Source organism: Coregonus clupeaformis, chromosome 29 (assembly GCF_020615455.1).
Source record: "Coregonus clupeaformis isolate EN_2021a chromosome 29, ASM2061545v1, whole genome shotgun sequence".
Taxonomy (NCBI): domain Eukaryota; kingdom Metazoa; phylum Chordata; class Actinopteri; order Salmoniformes; family Salmonidae; genus Coregonus; species Coregonus clupeaformis.
This window is the reverse complement of record NC_059220.1, coordinates 36,690,753-36,703,289: the sequence shown is the minus strand read 5'-3', so window position 1 is coordinate 36,703,289 and position 12,537 is coordinate 36,690,753. Positions and strand designations below refer to the sequence as shown.

The 12,537-nt window shown below is 43.5% G+C and overlaps 1 protein-coding gene across 1 annotated transcript in view; it reads right to left on the bottom strand.

Moving 5' to 3' along the window:
• LOC121545072 (histone-lysine N-methyltransferase SMYD3) overlaps positions 1-12,537 on the bottom strand; it is a 182,892-nt gene that overhangs the window by 49,496 nt on the left and 120,859 nt on the right. The gene's annotated exons all lie outside the window — the stretch shown is intronic.

Below are 12,537 nucleotides of genomic sequence, written 5' to 3'. Positions count from 1 at the left end.
ACCTCTCCTAAACATCCATTACCAACCAACCAGGACTGTGGGAAATGTAATGGGCTGTGGTTATATACCTGTGTTGATCTGTTCAGGGATACTAACTCCACATCCTCCTGGGATCATTACACATACCGTAGAGGCTCTCCCGCTGTGGTTCTAATGTTTCTGCTAACCATTTCTAACGATGAACCTAATCATTTCCATTTGACTATTTACACCCTCCATTCAGTATATTGCAATCTAAATGGACTTTCTTTATGTAAACCTAGATAATTTGACAAAACAGACTACTTGACCTTTTAGATACTTATGGATCCACTTCAGCTATAATCAAGATAATAGTAGTCCCTCCACCTTAAAGCAAGAATCCTTTGTTTTTGGATGTATAAATTAATAACATATACCCATTTATTATTGAAGAATATAACTTATAAATGCCTCATGAGCTTAGTTCAACTGTCTTACCACATCAGAGCTTGTTTAACTCCAATGTTTGTAAACAACGTAAATGTAAACAAACACTGTATAGCCTCAAAACATTTTAGGGATGTGCATCTCTCTTTTAATGAATGATTTGATACGCATCTAGAATGCACGGGCTCCGATACAGGAACGCTACGTTTTAGTTTGAAATGATTCAGTGTGATTCGGTATGATTAGAGGAACGAATTGATGCGATTCGGTTTGATTCACTTTTGTTGTTGAATGAATACATTCATTTTCCATTTGAAATTAATATCTGCTGCTGGTAGCTCAGGAGCAGGATCTGTCTGAGATGACTTCTTTAAACTGAGTGGCCCTCTGTTAGTGTGCGTGCATATGTACGTGTGTCAATGTCAATGGTGTGTGTAGGCACATGAGCTGAGCCATTGGGAAGACTGAGCATCTACCACCCCTCCATCAGATTAGGGGTGCAGAAAATGTATGCTTTTTGTCCCCCCACTTTTATCTGAAATCACCACCACCCACTGATTAACTTGTCATTTTTGCACATTGAAAATGTTTTGAGTTAGTCTATGTCAATATCTATATTTACAAATTAGCATGGCATTTAGCCAATTAATATAATGCAGCTTTGGATTTTACCCCAGTCTCGAAAGCAAATGTTTTAGACTGTTTGGAATTTTACGGAGAAGTTCTCCCGCTCTGACCAATGAATGTGAAATGATTGCTGTCCTTTATGAAATTACCCTGTTCATGTAAAAATGACCAAATACACTGACTATTTAAAGCAAAACTACCAAAATTATTTCTTATGGTGAACCTGAACAATCTATATCAAATCTGAATTATTGAAAACAGTTGGATGCGAGTTGCGTCCACTCAGGTAGGCTACACAACGCCAGTAAAACCAGTGACGTGTATTCATGGATGCCAAGGGAAGCCAGGCTTCGCCAAAAGAATTGACCCAAAATAATCAATAAAAAAATCAATAAAATAATGTACCTTTCGTCGTTCTGTGTTTCATAATTTTCCTTCAAGTCGCAAGAGGCTGAATTTGTCTCACAGGAGAAAGCATCCAAGCGAGCGAAACAGCGCCCCTCTGTCTCTCTACGTGTAGGCCATCTATCTGATGCTGTCTGGTCCAAACGAGCATGACATTGTTGCCGCCCATGGCATTGAAGGCAAGGGAAGCCAGGGTGCGTCTGGCGTCCCTTAATTTTTTTAATTTGCCGATCAGCGTTGAGCTAAACTGAGCGAGCTCAGTTTAGCTAGCTAAAATTGTCCCTTCCCTAAATTAGCCATGGATGGAGATAGGGATTTGGACTTGTGGTTTTACTTAATTCTCCGTACTGGCTAATAATTGATTGATGTTGAGATGTGTCTGTGACTTGAACTCTGTGAAGCATATATTTGGGCTGCAATTTCTGAGGCTGATAACTCTAATGAACTTATCCTCTGTAGCAGAGGTAACTCTGGGTATTTCATTCCTGTGGTGGTCCTCATGAGTGCCAGTTTCATCATAGCGCTTGTCACAACACAAGTGATTGGCTCAAATGCATTAAAAAGGAAAGAAAATCCACAAATTAACTTTTAAGAAGGTACACCTGTTAGTTGAAATGTACTGAGCCGTACGCAATACCCTCTGTTGTGCCTTGCGGTCGGAGTCAGAGCAGTTGCCATACCAGGCGGTGATGCAACCAGTCAGGATGCTCTCGATGGTGCAGCTGTATAACTTTTTGAGGATCTGAGGACCCATGCCAAATCTCCTGAGGGGGAATAGGCTTTGTCGTGCCCTCTTCACGACTGTCTTGGTGCGTTTGGACCATGATAGTTTGTTGGTGATGTGGACACCAAGGACCTTGAAGCTCTCAACCTGTTCCACTACAGCCCCGTCGATGAGAATGGAGGCGTGCTCAGTCCTCTTTTTTTTTCCTGTAGTCCACAATCATCTCCTTTGTCTTGGTCACGTTGACGGAGAGGTTGTTATCCTGGCACCACACGGCCAGGTCTCTGACCTCCTCCCTATAGGCTGTCTCATCGTTGTCGCTGATCAGGCCTACCACTGTTGTAGTCTATTAGACACCTAAATGCTAAACAAAGTATAAGAGATTACTAATGCTATTGTCCCCACTACAACAACAAAAAATACTTAAATACATCTAATTTTGTCCTTGAAACATTTAATTGAAATACTGTAGAATTTCATTAATTCCTATGGAGGACTGCTCCTACTGGGGAGTGCCAATTTGGCCAAACAGTGCCTTCGGAAAGTATTCAGAACCCTTGATCTTTTCCACTTTGTTACGTTACAGCCTTATTCTAAAATGGATTTTATTTTTTTTAGAAATCCTCAGCAATCTACACACAATACCCCATAATGACAAAGCAAAAACAGGCTTTTGGAATAAAAATAAATAAAAATATATACACTGCTCAAAAAAATAAAGGGAACACTAAAATAACACATCCTAGATCTGAATGAATGAAATAATCTTATTAAATACTTTTTTCTTTACATAGTTGAATGTGCTGACAACAAAATCACACAAAAATTATCAATGGAAATCAAATGTATCAACCCATGGAGGTCTGGATTTGGAGTCACCCTCAAAATTAAAGTGGAAAACCACACTACAGGCTGATCCAACTTTGATGTAATGTCCTTAAAACAAGTCAAAATGAGGCTCAGTAGTGTGTGTGGCCTCCACGTGCCTGTATGACCTCCCTACAACGCCTGGGCATGCTTCTGATGAGGTGGCGGATGGTCTCCTGAGGGATCTCCTCCCAGACCTGGACTAAAGCATCCGCCAACTCCTGGACAGTCTGTGGTGCAACGTGGCGTTGGTGGATGGAGCGAGACATGATGTCCCAGATGTGCTCAATTGGATTCAGGTCTGGGGAACGGGCGGGTCAGTCCATAGCATCAATGCCTTCCTCTTGCAGGAACTGCTGACACACTCCAGCCACATGAGGTCTAGCATTGTCTTGCATTAGGAGGAACCCAGGGCCAACCGCACCAGCATATGGTCTCACAAGGGGTCTGAGGATCTCATCTCGGTACCTAATGGCAGTCAGGCTACCTCTGGCGAGCACATGGAGGGCTGTGCGGCCCCCCAAAGAAATGCCACCCCACACCATGACTGACCCACCGCCAAACCGGTCATGCTGGAGGATGTTGCAGGCAGCAGAACGTTCTCCACGGCGTCTCCAGACTCTGTCACGTCTGTCACATGTGCTCAGTGTGAACCTGCTTTCATCTGTGAAGAGCACAGGGCGCCAGTGGCGAATCTTGGTGTTCTCTGGCAAATGCCAAACGTCCTGCACTGTGTTGGGCTGTAAGCACAACCCCCACCTGTGGACGTCGGGCCCTCATACCACCCTCATGGAGTCTGTTTCTGACCATTTGAGCAGACACATGCACATTTGTGGCCTGCTGGAGGTCATTTTGCAGGGCTCTGGCAGTGCTCCTCCTGCTCCTCCTTGCACAAAGGCGGAGGTAGCAGTCCTGCTGCTGGGTTGTTGCCCTCCTACGGCCTCCTCCACGTCTCCTGATGTACTGGCCTGTCTCCTGGTAGCGCCTCCATGCTCTGGACACTACGCTGACAGACACAGCAAACCTTCTTGCCACAGCTCGCATTGATGTGCCATCCTGGATGAGCTGCACTACCTGAGCCACTTGTGTGGGTTGTAGACTCCGTCTTATGCTACCACTAGAGTGAAAGCACCGCCAGCATTCAAAAGTGACCAAAACATCAGCCAGGAAGCATAGGAACTGAGAAGTGGTCTGTGGTCACCACCTGCAAAACCAGTCCTTTATTGGGGGTGTCTTGCTAATTGCCTATAATTTCCACCTGTTGTCTATTCCATTTGCACAACAGCATGTGAAATGTATTGTCAATCAGTGTTGCTTTCTAAGTGGACAGTTTGATTTCACAGAAGTGTGATTGACTTGGAGTTACATTGTGTTGTTTAAGTGTTCCCTTTATTTTTTTGAGCAGTGTATATTTATATATACACACACACACATCTTCTTATCATAAGTATTCAGACCCTTTGCTATGAGACTCGAAATTGAGCTAAGGTGCATCCTGTTTCCATTGATCATCCTTGAGATGTTTCTACAACTTGATTCCACCTGTGGTAAATTCCAATTGATTGGACATGATTTGGAAAGGCACATACCTGTCTATATAAGGTCCCACAGTTGACAGTGCATGTCAGAGCATTAACCAAGCCATGAGGTCGAAGGAATTGTCCGTAGAGCTCTGAGACAGGATTGTGTCGAGGCACAGATCTGGGGAAGGGTACCAAAAAATGTCTGCAGCATTGAAGGCCCCCAAGAACACAGTGGCCTCCATCGTTCTTAAATGGAAGAAGTTTGGAACCACCAAGACTCTTCCTAGAGCTGGCCGCCCAGCCAAACTGAGCAATCAGGGGAGAAGGGCCATGGTCAGGGAGATGACCAAGAACTCGATGGTTACTCTGAAAGAAATCTAGAGTTCCTCTGTGGAGATAGGAGAACCTTCCAGAAGGACAACCATCTCTGCAGCACTCCACCAATCAGGCCTTTATGGTAGAGTGGCCAGACGGAAGCCACTGCTCAGTAAAAGGCAAATGACAGCCCGCTTGGAGTTTGCTAAAAGGCACCTAAAGACTCTCAGACCATGAGTAACAAGATTCTCTGGTCTGATGAAACCAAGATTGAACTCTTTGCCCTGAATGCCAAGCGTCACGTTTGGAGGAAACCTGGCACCATCCCTACGGTGAAGCATGATGGTGGCAGCATCATGCTGTGGGGATGTTTTTCAGCGGCAGGGACTGTGAGACTAATCAGGATCAAGGGAAAGATGAACGGAGCAAAGTACAGAAAGATCCTTGATGAAACCTACTCCAGAGTGCTCAGGACCTCAGACTGGGGCAAAGGTTCACCTTCCAACAGGACAACGACCCAAAGCACACAGCCAAGACAATGCAGGAGTGGCTTCGGGACAAGTCTCTGAATGTCCTTGAGTGGCCCAGCCAGAGCCTGGACTTGAACCCGATCTAACATCTCTGGAGAGTCTTGAAAATAGCTGTGCAGCAACGTTCCCCATCCAACCAGACAAAGCTTGAGAGGATCTGCAGAGAAGAATGAGAGAAACTCCCCAAATACAGGTGTGCCAAGCTTGTAGCGTCATACCCAAGAAGACTCAAGGCTGTAATCGCTGACAAAGGTGCTTCAACAAAGTACTGAGTAAAGAGTCGGAATACTTATGTAAATGTGATATTTCAGTTTTTAATAAATTAGCAAAAAATTCTAAAAACCTGTTTTTGCTTTGTCATTATGGGGTATTGTGTGTAGATTGATGAGGGGAATTAAAAAAAAAACAATTTTAGAATAAGGCTGTAACCTAACAAAAATGTGGAAAAAGTCAAGGGGTCTGAATACTTTCCGAAGACACTGTAGCATTAGTAATCCAGGGTTTATATACATAAATAGTGGACACAGTTGTTATCTGACAGCCATATGCAGTTACATGCGTAAAAGTTTGATAGGCTACTGAACTGAAGGAGAGGACGCATCAATTCAGTCACAACAGATAAGAGGTATTTTCTGAATAAAACAATAGGAGTACAAAATATTAGTGAACTGGCGATTTGGAATGTTTGATTTGGTTTTCTGACCGATGCATGCTTAATTTGGATTGGTTTGGGCTCATATGTACTCATATCATAAACATTTCAACAGGGGACCGATGCGTATCGGTGAATCGTACATCTCTAATACATTTGATATCATGGATGGTCAGTCCTTGCATCCATAGAGCTGTCTATGAATTTGAGAGTGGTTACATTTCTCCAGCCCCATCCCTTAGATTTAGCGAAATAGGGGCAGGGAGGTCGCTTTGTTATTGTTTCAATTAAGGATTCTAGCTTTAAATTAGATAATACATTTATTGTCAACAGCACTTGACACAGACAATTAGACAGAGTGTGTGGTGTCAGCTGTCGCTTGACTGCAGCAGTTTATTATTCTGCTTTCTATGAAGTGCTCCCTATCTTTGATAATATTCAGGTAGTGTGTGTGTGTGTGTGTGTGTGTGTGTGTGTGTGTGTGTGTGTGTGCGTGCCTCGATCAGTAAGCCTGTGGCATTGATGAATATCAATGAACACTCAAACAGTGCAACTTATTTTCAAATGGATATTCCTCATCAGTATATTAACTGGATTAATTAGCTAAACCTTATCAAACATGCTAATAATGACTGCATAGTACAGCGTACTTCCGATTATCTGTTGCAACGCAGTGCTGTAGAAACAATAGATCTGGTGTGTGTGTGAGTGTGTGCATGTGTGCCAACCTTCCCAAGATCAAGACTAATTCAATACTTTCATGGTTTGATAACTTTACCAGACCTCATAAGCACACAAAAAACACACCAGGGCACCCCAAAATTCAGAGGGGGCACAAAGTACATGGCTGAGGGGTGGTCCGGAGGGAGAATTCTGCATTTTCCAAACAATTGAAACACACTTGTTCTGCAATCTAGAGCCGTAATCATTATTCTTAATTCTATGTCAAAAATATGTATATTTTTCTCCATATCTAAGCATACATCTTGAGCTGACTGTATCCCCCTGACTGGTTGTTCTTTTTAAAAATAAACTAAATATGCTTCTCTGCATCTCTGTTAAAATCTGGATAAAAGATTTAAAGGAATGTGAATTTTATTCAGTACATTTAGTAATTGCTTGCTTTTCTAAAGTCTACCAACAGGCATGCCAGCTAAGATGGAGTAGTAGCTAGCTTGTCTAACTAACTTCATTGGTAGCCTTGGGAACCTATCTGGGCTAGCTAAAGCCAACTTCATAAAATTGCTAGGTGGCTAGTAATAGCATGACACATCTGAAACACACACACATACGTGCACATGCGCACAGAGAAACCCGAACAAAACGGCCAAATTAATTATCTAGTCATGACCAAGTTTTTGTAGAAAGTAGAAGTAACATGCCAGTACATTACAGGGAATACTAAATGAAACAGGAGCTAGATATTAAATAATTTAAAATAAGTAGAAAAAGAAAGTGAATGTGAGAATAGAGGTAGAGACTTGTCAGGAGAAAACCCCTCTCTTCTGCAAACCGGTGGAAGCACCGTCCATTGCTAGGCAACCCAGAAATATCAATAGGCAGGGCATAGTCGAGTAGAAGCCCATCTTTTATGGATGTGTCTCACACACACACACACAGCGGTGTTAGCAGTGTAGGGAGGCTTGGCTAAGCCATGCTAAACCCTCTCAGACCATCTGACAAGCTGACTTAGCCAGATATACAACCAGGGTTAGAGACTACCTGCAGAACCCTCTGTGTGTGTGTGTGTGTGTACACGATGTGTGTGTCTGCGATTTGTGTGTATGTGTACGCGATGTGTGTGTTTGTGGTGTATGCACGCAGTATGTGTGTGTGTGTGTGTGTGTGTGTATCTGTGTAGTCAGTATAACATGCAGCGTTGCGACAGCCCTGATCCCCCATATTCACCAGACCTGAACAGTGGGATTAGCCTGAATCACGCTTCAGAATACCACTACGCTGTCCTGTGTGTGTGTGTGTAACTGCTTTAGAAAACCACTCCTCTCCTCCACTCAAACATAAGCCACGCCCAGGTCAGCATATTCTACAGTACACACATCCATGTGCGCGCACTAGGGCTGTCCCCGACCCAAAAAAATCTTGGTTGATCGAAAGTCGTCTGTTCTTTCGACCAATCGATTGCTCAAAATGTTTTACCGTGTATTTTTCCATATATAGACACACCCTATGTGTTTTAATAAAATCAACTATGTGCATTGAGCTTGTCTGATGATTTAAGCTTACGGTTTGATGCCTCAAGAGGGCACCAGAGATCAAGATAACCAGAAGAAAAAAAAACGGAACCTGACCCAACTATTTTCCTCCCGCTCCTGCTGGCTTTCACAGATTCTGTCATTACTCTCCTTTCCCCCTTCTGATAACCAGGTGGCGAATCACATCTCTGCATGTCTGGCAGACACATCAGTGTGGATGTCGGATCACCACCTCAAGCTGAACCGCTCCATGACTGCCCGCTCCATGATCTCGCCATCACGGTTGATAACTCCATTGTGTCCTCCGCCCAGAGTGCAAAGAACCTTGGCGTGACCCTGGACAATACCCTGTCGTTCTCCGCTAACATCAAAGCGGTGACCCGATCCTGCAGGTTCATGCTCTACAACATTCGCAGAGTACGACCCTACCTTACACAGAAAGCGGCACAGGTCCTAATCCAGGCACTTATCCAGAATATTGCAGCCCGTCTGGTGTTCAACCTTCCCAAGTTCTCTCATGTCACCCCGCTCCTCCGCACACTCCACTAGCTTCCAGTTGAGGCTCGCATCTACTACAAGACCATGGTGCTTGCCTACGGAGCTGTGAGGGGAACGGCACCTCCTTACCTTCAAGCTCTGATCCTACACCCAAACGAGGCACTACGTTCATCCACCTCTGGCCTGCTAGCTCCCCTACCTCTACGGAAGCACAGTTCCCGCTCAGCCCAGTCAAAGCTATTCGCTGCTCTGGCACCCCAATGGTGGAACAAGCTCCCCCACGACGCCAGGACAGCGGAGTCACTGACCACCTTCCGGAGACACTTGAAACCCTACCTCTTTAAGGAATACCTGGAATAGTATAAAGTAAACCTTCTTCCCCCACCCCCCATTAAAAAAAAGAAAAAAAAAGTGGTTGTCCCACTGGCTATCATAAGTTGAATGCACCAATTTGTAAGTCGCTCTGGATAAGAGCGTCTGCTAAATGATGTAAATGTAAAGCATCGCAGTGCCACTAGAGATCCTGGTTCGAACCCATGGGGCGGCGCACAATTGGCCCAGCGTCGTCCAGGGTAGGGGAGGGAATGGCCGGCAGGGATGTAGCTCAGTTGGTAGAGCATGGCGTTTGCAACGCCAGGGTTGTGGGTTCGATTCCCACGGGGGGCCAGTATGAAAAATAAAATAAAAAATAATGTATGCACTCACTAACTGTAAGTCGCTCTGGATAAGAGCGTCTGCTAAATGACTGAAATGTAAATGTAAATGTAAATGTAATAGGCTATACGAGGAATCGGCAACCTTTCTCATGTGGAATGCCAATTTATCTTACAATTTCTACCGATCTGCGTGCCAGTTATGGTTTTCATATGCACATTTTCGTGAAACAGTTTCATTTCATTTATAATAACGTCTTCATAACTCAAAATCATTGTCATGTGGTTAATCAAAACTCTATCCAAATCTAAATGAAAATGATACAAACCTAAAAAGTAACTTATATTGCTATTGGCAACCACGAAAAATAGCCTACATAAAGCCAACAAATAAAAACATTGCAGCCTGCAGGTAGAAAATATCCTGATTAAAAATAAATATCCTATAAATCACATTGGCTATACATGGCCTGTCTGCAACGAACTTGAAACATTGTCTCAACTATTAGGTTGGGTCCAGCCCCCAAGCTTGCACTAGAGAATTTGCAACATTGTATAAAATATACTGGGCCCTCAGAGTTTCCCTGCCAGTGAGCTCGGGACAGACACAGCTGTGGGCTGTTGGCCAAACGGTTCTATTTTTGTTTCATCAGACCAGAGGACATTTCTCCAAAAAGTATGATCTTTGTCCCCATGTGCAGTTGCAAACCGTAGTCATCTCTAGGAGACAGAACGCGTCTCCTTCCTGAGCGGTATGACGGCTGCATGGTCCCATGGTGTTTATACTTGCAAACTATTGTTTGTACAGATGAACGTGGTACCTTCAGGCGTTTGGAAATTGCTCCCAAGGATGAACCAGACTTGTGGAGGTCTACAATAATTTTTCTGAGGTCTTGGCTAATTTCTTTTGATTTTCCCATGATGTCAAGCAAAGAGGCACTGAGTTTGAAGGTAGGCCTATCAGAAGCTTCTAAAGCATCATTTCCTGGAATTTTCCAAGCTGTTTAAAGGCACAGTCAACTTAGTGTATGTAAACTTCTGACCCACTGGAATTGTGATACAGTGAATTATAAGTGAAATAATCAGTCTGTAAACAATTGTTGTAAAGATTACTTGTGTCATGCACAAAGTAGATGCCCTAACCGACTTGCCAAAACTATAGTTTGTTAACAAGAAATTTGTGGAGTGGTTGAAAAACAAGTTTTAATGACTCCAACCTAAGTGTATGTAAACTTCCGACTTCAACTGTAAACAGTACCAGCACCCAAAATAAGTACCGGAACCTATTTCAGTCCAAGTCAAGCACTGATAAGAAGCCTATTTTATGTGGTTTCCACTGGATCAGACCATGACATTTTTCCCTTTCACGCTGAGTGGTCATCGAAAGGGAGAGAGCTGGAAAGATTTTTCTAATACATTGAGGAACTATTGTAATTCTCAATGGATGTAAAAACAGACTTCATTTGCTTGCTGTTTGAGGTGAAGAAAAAATTACTTTGAGAAGCTCCACAGCGGTGGTGTGTTAAGCCAACCAGAAATACTATATTATATAGGATGGACCGCCTCCACCTACCGTCAACCAATCATGTCAATGTGGAGCTATAGAGAGCCCTCCGCATTGTTAAAAAATTTGGGAGGTGCATGGCGATGTGGTACGGAGCTTGATTTGGCCTCTGCATGCCTCTGGAGGCTCCGCAATTGCGTCACACCCTCCATATGGAGCCTCCGACCACATTTTTGAATCAAGCATAAATTGGCTTTTAGTCTAGGCCTCCGCAATGGATTAGTTCACAGACAATAACACCCACACCTATCACTTCTCTCTTTTCCTTCTCTCACAACCTTCTCCCCCTCTCCTTCTCTCCCTCTCCTTCTCCCCCTCTCCTTCTCCCCCTCCCGTGGGACAGAATGCTCCTTCCTAGCGCCTGAATCTGAGCTACATAATTATCTGACATGTCAACACCGATAAACATATAATTTAACAACCATTCATCCCTCCCGCTCTTTCTCCCTCTCTTACTGCCTCAAAGAGCGGTCAATTGTCAGTCAGGAAGTAGAGAGCGAGAGAACAATCTAGAGATGGAGAGAGCGAAAGAGATTGACAGAGAAAGGCAGAGAAAGAGATGGTGGAGAGACTGATTTTAGTATAGTGTGTTCATCCTAGAGAAGAGGTAACCATCTGGTTGATGAAGAGATAAAGTTGATTTTCCCATTGACAGCTTTGTTAACCCTTTACACTCATACCTGTATATGGTTTGAAAATGGCAGATTTGGACACTGATAAGTGCCTAAATTGGAACACAGTGGCTGTACATTAACATGCTATACATGACATCAGCGCTCTGCGCTTCACAGCTCTGTATGGGTTTTGACTGACAGCCGTTCTGAACTTGAGCACCGCATGTGACAGGAAGTTGCCCCCATCCCTCCCGCTAATTGGGCAACTTTTGCACATTTTTTGTTGTCTGAGAGAGGGAAATGCTGGAAATTATGAGGACTCAATGTATTTTGAAAGTTGAAGATGATTATAAATACCGCTTTGCTGTCATACAAGCAAGCCAAACACCAACGTTTATGATCACTATGTTTGATGTATAGTTACAAGATGACATGGCGCTATACCCTGGGTTGTCGTGAACAGAATGAGCCTATGTTTGTTGTTTTATGAAGAACATTTGCAGCGGACCACACATCTGAATGCACTTATGACTCCACTCTATGCCCACCAACATTACGATCTGCTTCTCAGAATTGCATTGTGAAAGCCTAACACTGTAAGATAGTATTCTACCATTTAATTGAGTTAGTCGTGTTAGTGAAATTATGCCCACCTGACCCAGATTGCGATTTATACATTTTTAGATTGCGTAAACAACAACAGTAATTGTGTAAAGGCGGGGATCAAGGGCTGTGTTCCAAACAAATCAACTACAAGTGTGCTTGCTCTAGTTCCTCAACGGCACAGCTAGGAGAACTTAAAAAAGCACCTTGTAGTTGAAAACCCTTCTTTGAGTCATAAAAGTGCATTGAAATTACTTAGGAACTTTGGAGAGGTGTGTGGCCACTTGGAAACACCAGTTAGACCTCTAATTTTTTGCACCTACCCCAAGAATATTCTTATC